At 42.1% G+C, this 17666-nt stretch overlaps 1 pseudogene; it reads right to left on the reverse strand.

Annotated features, from left to right (window-relative positions):
* Positions 1 to 11049, reverse strand: part of LOC100717650 (NXPE family member 3-like) — a 39642-nt pseudogene extending 28593 nt beyond the window's left edge.
* Between the last annotated feature and the right edge of the window lie 6617 nt (positions 11050 to 17666).

Genomic DNA, 17666 nt, shown 5'->3' on the forward strand with positions numbered 1-17666 from the left:
AACCAGAAAGAAAAATACTCTTTTTAAAAAGGCATGCCGAGGTTGCAAGTAATCGGTTGAGGACTAAAACATTAAACAAGGTGCCACAACATTAAAGACACAAACAAAGGTTGCTTTGTGCACAGTTTGGTGAGCTAAAGGAAATAATTTTCTATTATGAACCTTGAGTTTAATAAGCCATATGGGTCCTGCAACAGAAATGGGCAGCAAGCCCCTAAGTTAGTAACAAATTCAAACAGGCAGACAATTCTAATGTAGAAAAACACTGAACATACATATCTAAATCCCTTTTTCATTTTGGGCTCATAGAAGGAGTTCCTAGGAGAGAATGTTCTGTTAGATTTGGGGTAACCAAAAGGAAAACAATTAGAACAAATGGACAAACAAACAGACATACAAGACAAGACAAGCTGCAGCAGAATGGCCTTTGCTCAAAAATTGGTCAAATTTTGGGATCTGTAGGAAATAATAAATTAACCAACGGAGCGGTTCCCCACCTGGGGCAGAGTCAGAAATGGACAAAGTTTGTCCTAAAAACTATCCCAAAAGCCAACTGACTTTGTCCTCAGGAGGTCCCCACTAACCAAATTGAGGACGTTCCCTCCACAAGAGTACAAACTGACCTCAGCCCAAACAAACCATCCAGAGTACTTACTTTCAAATGTTCAGAAATGAGTCTTGCTCCCACCCCAGACGAGCCCCCAAATGTGATAGCTCAGACCCCGGAATAAAACCAAGGAAGTGACAAATTAAAATTTGGGGACCAAAGGCTTTATTTTAGGCCAGGCCTGGCATCACACTCTCCAAAAGCCAGTTTGGAGACTGCACTGTGCGCCTTACAGCTAGAAAGGTTGGGCTTAAAGCCAAAAATCACAGGAGTGTTGCAAACGTTGAGTCATTTAGATAGCATTTGGGCCTTACAGAACTTCCTGCAATTTCCTTGAAGTTAAGCATTTCTTGAAGAATACCACATTTTTTTACAGATAGTTGGATGAGGGGTCAGGGAGGGGGTTACAGGAAACTGATACCTAAGGCTTTTACAGCTTTCTCAGGAAATAGAAACTTAACCTAGAAAGATAGGAAGGGAAGGGGGGCCTGAGCGGTGCTTACAGAACAGAAACAAGGCACAAGGGTTAAAACTAGGCTATAACACCTTAAATCCCACAACCTTCTTGCCAGAACAGAAAGAAAAATTGAGACTGATGAACATGACTGTGAACAGGTATTTCTTCATACATGTACAGCCAAAAAAGACTTGTTAGACACACCGCTTACTCACCCAAATTTAACCCTCTTCTGTGATGACAGCTCCTTCATGGAAAATGGGAAAACCAAGCCAAGATATGCATTGGTAACTTTACACCATACTCTTGAAAGCTCCTCACTTGCACCTGGAACTAGTGCTCAACTGGCAGAGCTCAGAGCTCTGACCAGAGCCTCACAACTTAGCAAAGGACAAAAGGTCAATATTTATACTGATTCTAAGTATTCTGTCCTAGTATTACATGCTCATACAGCTGTATAGAGAAAATTTGACAGCAAATAGACCTCCTATAAAATATAAGGAGATAAGGAACTTTCATTACAGGCTGTCTTTCAAAATCAGGTGGCATCTGATGTTCTAACAGGAGGTCACTTGTGCAATTGTAAATGCTAAATGCTGTGTATACATTCCTGATTCTTCTGCTAATGTCTCAGTAGCTATTCAGGATATCAGATAACAAATCAATGACATCAGATTCTAAAATTCCTTGGACTTTAGTTTCTCTTGGTAGAAATCTTTGTTAACTATATTCATAATTGTCTTTCTGATTTTATTCTTTGGCCCCATACATAAGTAACTATTTCTTTGGCTTTGTCTCCTCCAGATTTAAAGCTGTGTGCATACCCAATATGAAAATGCTTGGTGTCTCTCCAAGGCCTGTAAACAGGATCTCTGCAGAAGTACCTCTGACTGCTGTCCAATAACTGCAACCCTGTTCAGCTTGAAGAAGTTCATGATCCGTCATTCCTCATTACCTCCTCACAGCAGTTCCGGTTACTTCTTCAGAGAGGGGATTGTTGCAGGCAACTGAGTTAGTCGGAAATATTATAGGCAGTGAGACAGGGCTGGGTCCTCAAAGAGCCAGTGTAGAAGCCCAGATAGTTTGCAACTGTGGAAGAGACAGACACCTCTTGCTATGAGCCAGGACTCAAGACAAAGGATCAAGCAAGTGCTTCTTCATCCTAAACACTGATATTTGAATTATTTCCCTGTCACCCTGGAGTCACCATCCCATAGTTCTAGGGGAAAAGTCACAGCTCCAAGAATGCCCACTTTCTTTGTGACTTGCTTTCCCATTTGTCTCTAATGCAATCAATTTTACCTGAACCATTGATCTTACTGGCTAAGTATAGTTATGTCCCACCTTATGCCCATCTGCTTTGTGAGTTCCAGTCTTCTCCTGCCTTAAACCCATGGTTTTACTCTATAAAACTCCCTAGAAATGACAGAAACCTGGGCACCCCACTCAGGTCCCCTTCTGTCTCTCTCTCAGACAAAAGCTTTCTTTCTCTCAATAAATATATTCCACTCTTCACCACCATTGTTCCTAAAATTCATTCTTTGATTTTAGGGAACATGAGCTCATGGACATTCTAGGTTAGGAGTTTCATTCCCCTATATCTGACAGACAGAGAGAGACAGACAGACGGAGAAAAACAAAAAAGAATTATTATCATTTATAAATTCTGGGATGTTCACAGACATTATGTCTTCAAATGTGATCTTGTTACTGATATAAGGGAAAGAAACTCCCAACCTGCTAAATGTCTGAAATGCCAAGTTCCTGTTCTCTAAAATTGAGGAATGAACTGGAAGGGCACAGGAAGTTAAAAATGGGAAGAATTTATGAAGAGAAAGCTTCTGTGTAAGAAGGACAGAATCCCATTTCTCAAGGGTGCTTACTGAGCAGAACCAGAAGGTGAGGTGGGTTGGAAGTAGGACAAAATTATTAACTCTGGAGTTCTAAGCAAGCAAGCAGGCACCATTAGTTCCAGAGGCTGGGCAGCCTGGGGTGAGTGTCCACACTTTCCTGCTAGTCCAGCTAGTTTGGGACACTGGATCGGTCCCCGGACAGAGAACTTCGTGGCTTCTGGCTGCACTAAACCAGCACAGCAGGTCATGAGCAGGCATGCAATGGCCTCCCTACTCCCAGCCATGTTTGGCGGACTCTCGGTTTCTAAGCAAGCAAGGGGGTATCACCAGTTCCAAAGGCTGGTTGGCCTGGGGCGAGTGCCCCACACTTTCCCCTAAGTCCAGCTAGGTTGGGACCCGCACTCAGCCCCAGACAGGGAACTTTGTGGCTTCTGGGTACACTGGACCAGCACAGAAGGTCCTGAGCAGACCTGCAATGGACTCTGAAAGGGTTTTGGCCCAGACAGGACTCTGTCACCAGGAAAGCCTCAACTGGAACCAGGAAGCTCCTATCTCCCCTGCCCCTAGGAATTTACCTGTGGCGCCATCTTCCTGCCCCTGGGAATTTACCTATGGCATGAAACCTAGGACCAATGGGCTACTCGTGCATCCCTGATACCCCCTTAGGTTCCACCCCAAACCAAGGCTACTTACATACCCCCTATGCCACATGTCTGCTGGAGAGATCACCAGACGCCAACAGAAGGGGGTGCCGGTCATCTCTCTGTGTTCTCAGAATAAAGGCCACTTTTTGTTTTATACTTCTCATCTTTTGGAAATATTTTTCATCTTTTGGAAATAATCCTATCAGCCTCTGAGCTCCCGGCCATGCTTGGTGGACTCTGGAGTTCATGCAAGCAAGTGGGCACTATCAGTTCCAGAGACTTGGCTTGAGCTGGCCTGCCCCACCCCCGGTGACCCTCTCTCAATACAGGGAACTGGGTGGCCAGAGCCCCAGGAGCTGAGAGCATAGAGGAGGATTTCCAACAAACCCTTGGGAAGCCTTGGAATAACATTTGAAACACAGAAATATAGGAAAATGACAAAATGAAAGACCAAATCATAATCTCAGACCTCCAGTCCATCCCAAGAAACTTAGGAGCTATGTACATAGAAGAAAATATATGCAATACACCTGAAATATTGGACATAATAGCAACTGAAATAAAGAAGCAACTCCGGGAAGCTTTAAAGGAATTCAAACAAGAAATAATCTCCCAAGTAAAAGAAGAAATGATAAAAGAAATGAAGGAGATGCTGAACATATCTAAAGAAGACACAGTTAAAGAATTGGAGAAACTAAACAAAAAGATAGAATCCCTGGATGAGTAATATAAGAAACAAACAATACATAAAGCAGATGCAAAGAGATATATAGGAAATCAAAAATTCCACTGAAAGCTCTAAAAACTGCCTCAATGAAAGTGAAGATAGAATGTCAGATCTTGAAGACAAGATTGCAGCGAGTGAACAGGAAAGGAAAGATCTTTTAAAAATAACCAGGAATTAGCAAATAACAATTCAACAATTACAAGATGATGCAAAGAAAAACAACATAAGATTAATAGGGATAAATGAAAAAGAAGGGAATAACATAAAGAATGTCAAGAGGATATTTAGAGAAGTAATAGCTGAAAATCTCCCAAACATGAGATCAGAAACCGACATCAGGATCAGTGAAGCATATAGAAATACAAATAGTCATAACCAAAATAAAACTACATCCAGACATATAATAATCACCATCCCAGAAATCCAACATAAGAACAGAATGTTAAAGCTATCACAGAGAAAAGATAGATCATGTATAAAGGAAAACCTATCAGAATCACAGCAGACTTCTCAGCACAAACAATATAGTCAAGAAGAGCCTGGAGTGAAGTATTCCAAATCCTAAAGGAAAATGATTTCCAACCTGGACTGATGTACCCTGAGAGACTGTCCTTCAAAATCAATGAAGACATAAGATACTTCCATGACAAAGAACAGCTGAAGACCTTCATGATCACCAAGCCAACCCTGCAAGGAATACTGAAAGACAGATTAGATACACTTAGGAAAAAACCACTAAGCAAAGCAGACAATTAAATAGAACAGAAAGGTTAAGATAAAGAATAAAGAGAAAGAGAAAGAATAAAGAATAAAGAGAAAGAAAAAGAAAAAACAAAAGAGAAAGATAAAGATTGGTTTTGTTCTGCACTGATATGTTCAATTTTATTATACCTGATGATATAGGCAATTCTTTTTAAGATAGCAAGATGCATTATGGTAACCATTGTTGATTATGTTGTATTCTGTTTTTACATCATGCACTATGTCCACCCTTTGTTTTGACTGGCTCTGCTTTGTTTTGTCACATTTGGTTTTATTCTCTTCCAAAAAAAGTAATAAGAACTGTGGGAATAATAAAACCCTAAATGTGTAATTGTTATTGTAAAAAAGAGAGGAAAAGAAAGTACTTTAATGATACAACTACAAGTGTGTTTAGGTGTGTAAAATAGATGGCCATATTATTGAGTTTCTGTTGGATCACTGAACACAACTGTTTCCAGTCTCACTTCTTGGATGCCCACTTTGTACGCTTTAATTTATAACTTGATCAACTATTTCTAAGATGACAATATGTAATCTATTGGCTAGTGATTTCTTACCTTTTATTTTTTTTGAAACTCTGTATTACTTGTACCCTGTTACTGTTTGTTTTTTTTCTCTCTCCTTAAATAAAAAAAGAAAGGCATCTGGAAGAACATGGTGGATAGATAGCAGCAGCCTCAGAAGCTCTCTGAGAAACTGCACTTGAAATCTAGGAATGGTGCCAGGCAGGAAGACCCAGGCAAGGGGGGATATTCTTTGCTGACCCAGGAACAAACTAAATTAAGAGAAACCATCTGGAAACACAATCCTGGTGATACAGCAGGCACAGATAAGGTCTTAGCACAGAAGCCAGGCCTGCACCCCTGGAAACTGTGATTTGAATTACCTGTAGCCGCTGTTGTGTCCCGGTCGGCACAGCGGAGAGAGAGGCACGAAAGCTCGGAGAGTGGGAAGCGTTGAAAGGAGTTGGGAGTGTGACTGGCCAGGTGCCCTGCATCAACCCGCGGTGAGTGAGCAAATCAGGACCCTTCCACAGAGAAGGAGGCTTCACCGGAGGACATACTCAGACTGGGCAGACTTCCTGGAACAAGAAGCTGAAGTGACTTCAGTCACATATCCCCCTCTCAAGCAGGATTGGTGGGGAGTGCCTGGTCTGTGAGACCCAATAGGCTAGCCCAACTCAGGTCCCAGCACCTGGAGGTGCACCCTAGCCGTGAAGCCTTTGGTAGGTTGACCTGGAGGGGTAGGCCCAGGTCAGGCTGCCCAGGTCTGTGTTTCCCTGGTGCTGCTGCGGGAACACCTAGCAGATGCAATTTAGACTGTGGCCGACAGGGAAGGAAGCTGGGCCTCCTATACACGCTTAAATATAAGGAACAAAGAATATGGGAAGAGGGAGCAACAAGAGAGGGTCCTCGGCCCCCAATCCTGAGAAACATGCAATAGCAGACACGGCACCAATAGACATAAAGCGCTATCTCCAGAGCCTCATAGACAAGTTCAGGAATGAAGTTATTAATGACCTGAAGCAAGACATAAGCACAATAGTTAGAAAAATGCTAAGGACCACCCAAGAAAAAGCTGATGGTGGAATGGAAGAACAGAAAAAAGGGGAGAATTGTTTGATGGAGAAAATAGAGAAAACATTGAATATGTAAAGCAGGTTCAAAGAGATTATCAGGAAACTAAAAACTCTATCAAAAACTGGCATAACAGCTTGAAAGAAACTTATCATTGTATAAAAGAAAAGAAAAGAAAGTGCTCTAAAGGTTATAACTGCATATATGTTTAAGTGTATAAGATAGATAACCATATTACTGAGTGTTTTTTTGGATCATTGAACAAAACTGTTTGCACTCTCACTGTTTGAAAGTCTACTTTATATGCTTCAATTTTGTAACTTGAACAACTATTTCTAAGATGAAAATATGTAATCTATTAACTAGTGATTTCTTACTGTTTATTTTTTAAATTTTGTATTACTTGTACCCTTTTTGTTTTTTTCTTTTTCTCCTTAAATATAAATAAATAAATATATAAATAATAAAAAAAAGAAAGTAGGACAGAAATATCAACAATCAATAAGATTATAGTACAGTCGCTTAGCTAATATTGAGCCAATGGCAAGTCATAAGATGGGGGTGAAGCGGGACAAACTATGTGGTTGAGTGGAAACTTTGTATTCAGTCTGGAGCAGTGCAGAATATTAAAAGAGAGGAGGCAACTAGATAAGAAAGTTTAATGCAGGCATGCAGGGAGTCACCACAAAGAAGGCTGTGGTAGTTCTCTGTAGACAAAGCGCAGGTTCTGCCTGATATAGGTGCTCAAGGGGAAAGATCTCTGGGTACTGATGTGAGCTAAATCTGTGAGAGTATAGCAGATTGGGTAAATGCTTACATGTATGAGCTTTGACAAAGACTTTTGGAAGGAAGAAACCATAGGGGCTTGCTGGGAAGGAGTTATCCATTATCATTGCACAGTTTTGAACCAACACCTTGATGATGGTGCTGCCTCTCAGATGGATAGGATCTAACATTCCCATCTCTTTGGTATTAGAGGGCACCATGGAGTCTCTCTGGCTGCTCTTGGCTGACAGCTGGCATTGTTGGGTCCTAGGGTAGAAGAAAATGGGATCGAGGGATCCTTTCCTTCCGAGTTTGTGAGGTAGAGGTATTGCTCAGTAGTAGGATTTCTTTGGAAGTATATTCTGGCTTGTATAAACCATGAGAGGAGCCTGTGGTACAGGGGACAAACAGTAAAAAATTATTATACTAATTAGGAGGTCCATAATGGGGATTAAGATGGAGGCCCATGTGTCTAGGGAGCCCCACCATGATGACAAGGAGGTAGATTTTTTTAAATGGGGTTTGCTTCATATATTAGTTGCCAACTTTTTGGGGTTTGTACCTGATATTTTACTATACCAAATTGATTAACAAAATAGCAGCATTCTTCTCCCAACATGGCACAGTATCCTCCATTTTCTGTTGTGAGAATACTGAGTGCCCTTCCTTGCTGGAGATCTACCGTGACCAGTGTGTTTATTTGATCTTGGAGTGAATGAACATTTTGGGAGACTGATGTTATCCCTGTTTTAAAGTCATGTGATATCTGATAGTAGTATGTGAGGCTGGATTTTAATCTCCTTGCTTCCTAACTGATGGCATAAAATATACTTATCCGGGGCTGGAAATTTAGCTCAGCGGCATAAGCACTTGCCTTGCAAGCAGGCAGTCATGAGTTTGATCCCCGGTACCAATAAAAAGGAAAAAGACAAAAAATATATATACATATACTTATCCAAGTCACAAATAAGTGCTATGGCTACTCTATGTGTGATAGTGTGATGAGGTAGGCCTTGTAGATGTTGGTGTAGGATTTGTGATTGAGTGTGTAAGGTGACCTGTGATGTTACCACAGCCACTCTGCATGATCCCTGCCATAGAGAGGGAATAGATGTGTAGGCCCCATGTCCAGACAAAAATTATCCTGTTGAAGTGTAGGTTGATTGGCCTTTTTGTGTCATTAGTATGTATGTTTTGTAAGAGGTTAGGTTTTTTACCTAAGGAACATTTTGTGAATCGTCAGGGTTGTATATGCAAGTTATGCCTATAGGCCATAGTTGTGATGGGGCAATTGTAAGGGGCCCCACAATCTTAGTTTGAGGTTGTTGTTGGCATAGAGATTGGTTTAGTTTTATGGGAGATGCTGATAAAACTTGAGCTCGGAGTTTTGTAGGGGCTAGAGGTCGAAGTTTTGGGGATGGCTGATGCAGTTGTAGAACACATTTGGTTAGATGAGTCTTGATGAGCCCCTTTGTCTTTTTGACTCTTGACCTGTTCACTATACAATATCTCACTTTTTGTGTGTGTGGTGGCATTTGTTGAACTATCATCTATAAACCAAGTCTCAATAGCAGTAGAGAGAAGAGAATCCTGTGTATGAGGGAAGGAAGCATGAGTTAATTGGAGAACATCTGTGCAGTCATGTAGAAGACTTATCTCTGTATCTGTTGTGGGAGTGGGCAACAGGTGGTTGGATTGAGGGCATTGCTGGTTGAGACTGTGACAGTGGTGACTTGCATTAGAGTTAGATTACTTGTTTTAGCTGTGATGGAATCATTAGAGTGGGAGTTCTTGTGAGAAAGTAGATTGACTAGGTTGTGTGGTGATTAGACTGTGATCGTCTATTATAAAGGGAATTTTTTGGCTCTGTGTGTCAGGATGGCTGTCACTGTTATTGCCTGAATGCAGGGAGCCCATCCTCTAACTGTAGTGTCTAGCTGTTTTGGGAGGTAGGCTATGGCCTGGAATGAAGGTCTTTTACTGGGTCCCAATACTCCCATCACTTTATCTTTATCTGTTGAAGTATATAGAATAAAGGAATAGTAGGATTAGGAAGTGTAAGTGTAGGGGCTGTAAGGAGGGCTTCCTTCAGCTTTGTGAAGGAAGTGTCAGTTGGCATAGGGGGTGTCTAGGGATTCTGAAAGAGGCCCTTTACAGGCTTAGTATAGTGGCTAAGCTAAGGAAGCAAAATTGGGGACCCAGAGGGGAGAAAAGTTTGATAGGTATAAGAAGGATAATATTGATTATCGTGTGACTGATGCCTGTAAGTCACAAAGAAGTCTGATGGTCAGAGGTTATGGACCATGTAGTGAGTATAAGCATGAGGCCTAGGTATCTGACCTTTGGTGGGGCGATTTGAGCCTAGGAGTAAGAGACCTTGTATCTTTTACTACAGAGAAAGTTGAGTAATGCAGCTTTTGTGTTGTGGTGTTGTGGCATAGCAGGAGGAGCAGAGTAGAAATCATCTATGCACTGAATGAGTATAGTAGGTTGTAGATTTAGAGTTTTAAGATCACTGACTAAGGCTTGAATAAAGAAGTGAGTGCTGTCTCTGAATTCCTGGGGTAGCACTGTCTGTGTTAGTTCAGTGACCTAAGAAGTATCTGCATTCATCCATGTAAATGTGAAAAGGTCTTGGCATTGAGGGAGGTATAAGCAATGTAAGGCAACAGAGAAAAATGTATTTTTAAGTCTAATACATGAAATGAAAGGTCCATGGAGGAATATGAGACAGGGTAGTGTGAGGGTTTGGCACCACTGGGCAAATTGGTGTTACTGTACTGACAATAGCTGTAGGATCTTGAATTAGGTGATAGGAGCTGTTGGATTTGAGGACAGGGAGAACAGGGTGTCATAAGGCAAGGGAGTGACTTTTAGAAACCCATTAGTTAATAACAGCAGATAATAGGTTTGAGTCCCTGTGGGTGTTTAGGGGAGAGAAGGGAAGACTGAGGGGTGTTTGAGGTGAATTAGCAATGGAGTACTGTGGGTGGCATGAGTGGGATCGGAGGTGTCTCAGACTGTAGGGTCGATGAGAGAGGAGGGAAGGGGAGGGGCCGAGTCAGTGGTGTGTTATTGTTGGGATTGGAGTATGAGAGCCATGGGGAGAGGGGGGGAGTATAAGAGAAATTGAGTTTTGGAGTAGAATTTTTATCAAAAAGAAGTACAGGCCAGGTTGGAATAAGGCAGCTGTATGTAAGGAAAGGGTTTGGAATCTGCGGGGAGTAGGTTTTGTCTGTAGAGGTCATGTACATTGGCCGTCAACTCCCACAACAGAGACTACAGACTGGGAACATCAGCCCGAAAACTCAGGAAGAGCATTATGGGTGGCTTATATGTGAACAAGGAAAGAGAAGGTTTTACCTGAGATGTCCAGGGATACTCAGGGCTCGGAGAGACCTCGGTGAGGCCGTGGGCCCTGAGCCCCATCAATGCTCTTCAGTGGCAATGCTGAGCAGATCAGCTGGTACTGAGTCCCAGGCAGCAGTGTCCTACCCTGTGAGGGTGGGGAAGATGATGACTTACCCTCTCTCTGGTGGACATGGCAATAGCACTTCCAGTGGCCCTCTTGGTTGCAGATGGGACTGGCTCCCAGTCATGGCCGCAGGTCAGGGCAGGTTCATGCCCAGTGTTGCTTTTCTGCCACACTTGAAGCATGTTGGGTTCAGAGGCTCGGGCTTTCAGATATTTTTTTCCCTCTTGCGTGTGTTTTATCTCGAGCTCCCCACCGAAGTGCTACTGCTGCAGCTGCAGCTGCTGTGGCCGGAAATTGGCCCTGGAGTCTTAGCCTGAATACAACCTTGTTAAGGTAGTCCTGGAATATAACCCTTTTAAAGTCCTCCTAGTTTTGTTGTTTTTGTCTATTGAAGACTTAGCCATATGTAAGAGGTCTCCCTGGGACATTGAGGACCAGGGTCTGACGTTTTGAATTGAGTCTGAATGTTTGATGCTGCTTGGGAAATAAAATGGGAGTGTAGGAGGACCATGGGATCAAATATAATGGGCAGCCAGAGAAAGAGGAGGGAGTAGAGTTGGGTAAAGAGAGGAGGAGCTCACAGTAGTGGGAGAAGGAGCAGATGTAACAATTGGTGTAGTCTTCTGTGTGTGACCTTGAGATAAGAAGGAGGAGGAAGAAAGGAGGGCTCTGCATGAGTTATGGTGATAGGGAGTGGAGGTGTTTTCCTCTGGGCTGCACTTAGCTACACTTGGGCTAAAACAAACTCTCAAGACAAAGAGGCTAACATTAAGAGGCTTATGTAACTTTTACTACTCAAATGGCAAATGGGGGTAAATACCTTATGTCTAAGCACTGTTAGAACTGTGGTCATGCCCTGACCTAATGCAAACCTACAAGGCCTCCCCAAATTCTTTTGCCTCACTCCACAAGTTCTCCTGTTTTATCATCCCACCACCGTAACTCTCCCCCTTCTTGTTTCTCAGATCCCACACATGAAATATCTCCATGTTAAACCACCACCATAAATGTTCAGTAATTTATACTAGGGCAAGAACCTTTCATTCCTATCTTTGTATTGTTCGGAGAAAAGTGAAGACTGTCTCTTATTATTTCCTTCTGGATGGGGGCATCATTTTGGGGTCTAGGGGGTTGACAGGATGACAGTTGATGCCCATGTAGAAGCTGGTACCAGGTGTTTCAGCCAGGAAAAGGAGTTTTTTGTTGGTGAACACTCACATCTTAGATTGAAAAAATAAAAAGACAAAGTGCTATGAGGAAGGAGGCCACTATCACAATGAAGGGACCCAGAACAGTAAGAAGGAAAACTGCCCTTGATCTGAATGTGTCATTCCATCAGGGCCCTGGTGAGGAAGAATCTGAAAAGTAAGTGTGGAGTTGGGAGAGGTGGAGTTATAAGAGGTAATTATTTCTTCATCTGAAAGGGTAAAAGTGTAGGCAGGACTTGTCCTTGGTTTAAGGGTTGAGCTGGAAAGATTGGGAAGCATGAGAAATGTAAGGCCTGACAGTTGAATCATGGTTGGGAAATTATTGGTGGGAGGACTGTGACTGTGTCACTATAAATGAGAAAAGATCCTAGACCTACAGGGATTTCATGTTTAGCTAAACAGCTAAGGACAGAGAGAGCTAAGATAGTTGATATGTAGAATAGCATGAAAACAGTTTTACATATAATGTGGGGTCTTTAGGAAAGACTGCCCAGAATCCTATAGTGAAAACATTGACTAATAGAATGTAAGGGATCCGGAACCAAATAGGATAACAGAACATGACCCAGCATGAAACTTGTGTCTGTGGGGCCTTGGTGAGATGGAGATGAGATGATTACTCAGGATGTTTAGAGTCAGGGGAGTTATGGTTAGGAGGGCATAGCTTAACTTTAGTGATGTGCAACCAGGATGGCAGTCCAGTGACCTTGACCACCGTTGAAGTTCCAAGGAAGATCAGGTAGGGGCCACTCCATTTTGCTTGTAGTCCTCTTGAGGGATCTGAGAAATAAAGGCTGGACCATTATCTGACTGGATACTCTGAGGTAGACCAAACGTTGGAATGATTTCTTGTAATGGGACTTTAGTAACTGCATCAGTAACTACATCCCACTCATTGTGGTAAAGGATTTTATCCATCCTGGAAAAGTACAGACAAACATAAGAAGATCTTTGAAAGTTTTGTGGTGGGGCATGTGCGAAAAATCTATCTGCCAGTCCTGACCAGGGATGTGTCTGCGAAACTGATAAGTGGGAAATGAAGGGCATGGTATGAGTCCCTGAGGAGAGGTTCTAACACAGATATGACAGGTGTGAGTAATTTGTTGAGACATGAGTGTATTTGGGTCAGTCTAGATAAATGCAAAGGAATCATGACAATCAGCATGTATGGCGATGATTTAAAAAAAAGGAATCTTTAAGGTCTAGGACTATGAAGTGAGTAGCGGAGGGAGGAACACAAGAGAACATACAACAAGGATTTGGCATCATTGGGTGAAGTGGGGAAATAAAACAGTGTCATTGATTATCCTAAGGTCTTGTACCAGATGATAGGACCCCTTAGGTTTGAGTATTGGGAGAATGGGAGTATTGTAGGGTAAATGGGTAGTCTAAAAGATGCTTGATTATAGGCTTAAGTCCCCATAAATGTTTGGAAGCTATAGGGGAACACAAGTAAAAATGGAAGGATCCCTAAGACAAATTAAAACAGGCATAGTATGTGTAGTGTGGGTGGAGTTGGAGGTATCTTAAACTATGGGATCAACAAGAGAAGATGGGAGAGGAGAGGATGGCTTTGCAGTGCACTGTGGGGGTGTTTGGAGAATGAGAGCTGTGGGGAGGGAGAAGGTAAAGGAGAAGTGAAGCTTTTGGAGAAGATCCTTACATAAAAGGATTGTGGGGCATGTTGGAATTACCAGAAAGCTATGGATGAAGTAGAGAGTTTGGAACCTGCATGCAATGGGCCCTGTTTGAAGGGGTTGTGTAGGTTGGCTGTCAACACCCACTACAGAGACTGAGGATTTAGTATCAAGGCCTGAAAGCTCAGCAAGAACAGATATGTGGCCTGCATGTCTCCAAGTACAGTAATCATTTTACCTGAGACCTCCAGTGAGACTTGGTGCTCTGAGAAGGATATCTTAATGGGGGCTGTGGGACCCAAGCCCCACCAGTCTTCTACAGCAAGTCCAAGTTAAGTCAGCCAGTGATGAATCCAGTGGTGACAAGATCTCCTATGATGGCAAGAAGTTAGAGGGTGGTTTACCCACTTTTAGGTGGCTAGGATAGCTGCTCTTCCAGTGGCCCTTGACATTGCAGAGGGGGAATTCTCTTGCCCAGTATTTTTCCTTGTCACACCTGAAGCATGGTGTGGGAGGGGCTTGGGCAGCTCTGCCCTGCTTCGGTTTACCTGTCTTAGAGTCCCAAGTGCCACTGCTAAAAGATCAGATTGTCCTTTTTCCTCCCTTTGAGTTTTTATCTCTGTTGTTGAAAACATGAAAAGCCATATTAAGAAGGTTTTCCTGTGGGTTTTGAGGGCCAAGTTTGGCCTTTTGTCTTGAGATCTGGCCTACAGTAGGAGATGTCTTTCTCTTTTAAGGTCACAAGACGTTTGGTCTTTTGTGCTTGCTCTTTTGAGGTCCTAGTCTTGTCTGACTGCCTATAATATATTTAACTGACTCAGCTGCCTGTACCATTTTTTCTCTGAAGAAATAAACCAAACTACCACAAGCAGTAATGGGCAAAGACCAATCTGACTTTTGTAGGCTGAAGGAGGTTCAAGTTGTCAAAAGGCAATCAGGGATATTTTGTAGTGATTTTCACTAGTGGCCCTCAGTAGATAGCAGGCATTTTTATATTGAGGGGGGTATACAGCTGTAAGTCTAGAGGATACAAAGGCAAAGAATCAATTAAGTATGTAGGGGCCAAATCATAGAATCAACAGGATATTTATGAGTATGGTTTTAGTAATGGGTTCTCCTAAGAAGGGTAAGAATAAGGTCTAGGGAAGTTTAGAAACTGACATATCATTGATTGTCATACACACGTTTAGTTTTTACATTTGTGTAAGTATCTTTTGTGCTGTTAGCATGTCTAATGCCATCTGATTTTGTAGGATGGTCTGTTTTATTAATTTTATCTTTTTACTTAGGAAAGAGACCAGCTGCAGTGTCATTTAAGGCCTGTTGAATATAGGTAATTAATCCATTCCTATACATCATATAACAGGTTTTTAAACATCTGGTGGATCCCAGTAAAAGGAATCTAAAAGGAATTTATCATTGTCTCTAAATATCAGTTGTTGAACATCCAGAAGAAAAGATTAATAACACCACAGTGCAGTAGTGGAAGTAACTTTAATATAGAACATTAAATGGAACTGCTATTTTTTGTTAAACATGGGAGTTTTAACTTTTGAGATGATATCTTGTCTTTTAATCGGATGTCAAGCAAGAAATTTGTGACACTGTTTGGACTGCTAAATATTTAAGCATATCTAAGTATAGTGGCACATGTATAACATATATATTTTATACATTTTTGTTTAAAAATTATTACTTGACTGGTGACCAGTTGTTGGTTTGAGTTGAATCTCCTGGCTGGAGCACAAGAGAAAGGCAGATGTCTGGAGCAGAAAGAAAATGTTTATCATCATAAACAATCCCAATTTTATATTTGAAGGCATGAATATACCATAAGATCAGCAACAATGAATTGCCTTAGCCATATAAACTTTAATTGGGGTGTCGCCCATAAAGCTATGGAGGTTATTGGGACCTCCAATTAATGAATAAGAGCTGGTTAGTGTGACCAGGTGGCCACCTTTTTTGTCATCAATTGAAGTCTTGTCTAATCTCTCCTAACCCCAAGGGATTTTGTTTAGCCAGTTTTAGCATCATTTTGACCAGCTGGCAACCTAGGATGGAAGCCAGGCTTTTTAAATCTATAACCCAAATAAACTGGATTAAACGATCTGAAACTATAAAAAAAATAAAGAGAAAAGATTGTTGAGCTCAAACAAAAAGGAACAGCTGTTTACAGAGCAGACAAACGGACTAACATGGACAGATGATCTGTACAGTAAAAACAGGCCAGACAAACAGACAACAGATATATAAACTGACAAACATCTTACAAAATCAGAGTGCGTTCAAATATATTTGCCAATTTGAACTATAATAAACAGATTAGTGTGTATCTTTTGTAGGTTAATTAATAGAGATCTCTTGACCTAAGAATAGCAGAAAAGCCACCTAAATTACTCTGAGATAGGTTGGCAAGGGAAAAAAGGAACATGAATATGAACTAGTCACTCAGGACCAGCCTGTTCCCAAAGAGAGAATAGGGATTAAAGCTGAGAAGGATGTGGAGTGGGAGGTATAATGGACCACAGAGCATCCAACCACCCAGCAAGCATTTGTGGGCAGTTACTGGGTGATCAACCACAGATGACCACTTGTCACCATGTGACAGGGAAGCACAAGATGATGACTGGTTACCACAAGATCCACAACAAGATGGCTATTGCTGGTTACACAGTGCAGGAGCCCAACATGGCTACTGGTCATCATGTGACCTGCAACAAGATGGCTGCTGCTGATCCTATGATGAGGGCCCCCAAGATGGTGGCAATTTACACTGTGACCTTTTACAAGATGGCAGCACACTGTCACATGGCACAGGACTACAAGTTGGCAGCTGTCCTCAATGTGGTATGACATTACAAGATGGTGGTCAAATATCAAGTGGCCTGCTAAGTGGCAAAAACATGGGAACCAAGTATGGTGAGCCTGCAGGGAAAATGGTATTACAGGAAGAGGAGAAAAAGCAGAAGAGAGGCCATCTGACAGGACAAATGGCTCAGGTTAAGGAGTCTGAGCTTGGGGAGAGGAAGTAAAGGAAGAGTTAGAAACTGCTGGGGAGAGGAAAGGGAAGAATGAATGAGAGAAGAACATGTCCTCAAAGTGCAAAAGGCCTGAAAATAATGAGTTTCTGCCAATTTGTCACCATGGTGTCAAAAGTATAAATAAAAAATCAGATTTTTGATTTGTATAACCTTCTTGAGGCCATGAGCAACAAAATTATGAACCAGGCACCCATGAGATGTGTTTTTTGGGGGACAGAAAATGGTCCCCATAACTGAATTATAAGTGAGCTGAGAGAACAACTTTGCCTCAGGAAGTCCCTCCCCCAAGGAACCTGGAAGTTGTCCTGGATCACACCTATAAAAAGAAGTCATCACCTGTTTTGAAAGTGTGACACATATGGTCCCAACACCCGTTCTCATCAGCCATCACTTGTGAGTAGGGGTGAGGTCCCAGAGAACAAGAGGGTAGCAGTTTGCTTTGGGCTGTGCTGCCCAAGGAATGTGAAAAGTGCTATTTCTGTCTAGGCACAGCAACAGATAGGTTTTCTGACACAAGCTTGTAAATTTTAGCAACGGAAACAGAAAACCCCGGACAGTAGCTCATCTGTGATGAATGAGGAGGATCGGTGTTGCATGTGGATTAGCAGTGACACATAAACAGGTCCTGGAGAAAGGAAAGGTGGTTCATAGGCAGGGGGGCTCAAATTAGGAGTGACTCCCAGGAGCTAATGTGCTCTGCCGTCTGAGTCTCAAGGCACCAAAATGTTAAGAGTTTTCTGGCAAAACAGAAGCAAAAAATACAAAAAGATAAGAACAGGCTTATTGAGGATGTGGAAAGGCGCACACAACCTATGGCAGTTGAGCAGTCTCCTTGGGCTGGATACAGAGAGGTAGAGGGTTATATGACCTTTGATTGGAAGTGGCACATGGGGTGGATATCGATGAAGTG

The sequence above is a fragment of the Cavia porcellus genome, unplaced genomic scaffold, assembly GCF_034190915.1.
Source record: "Cavia porcellus strain 051 isolate PalLab524CR breed Dunkin Hartley unplaced genomic scaffold, mCavPor4.1 scaffold_23, whole genome shotgun sequence".
NCBI lineage: Eukaryota > Metazoa > Chordata > Mammalia > Rodentia > Caviidae > Cavia > Cavia porcellus.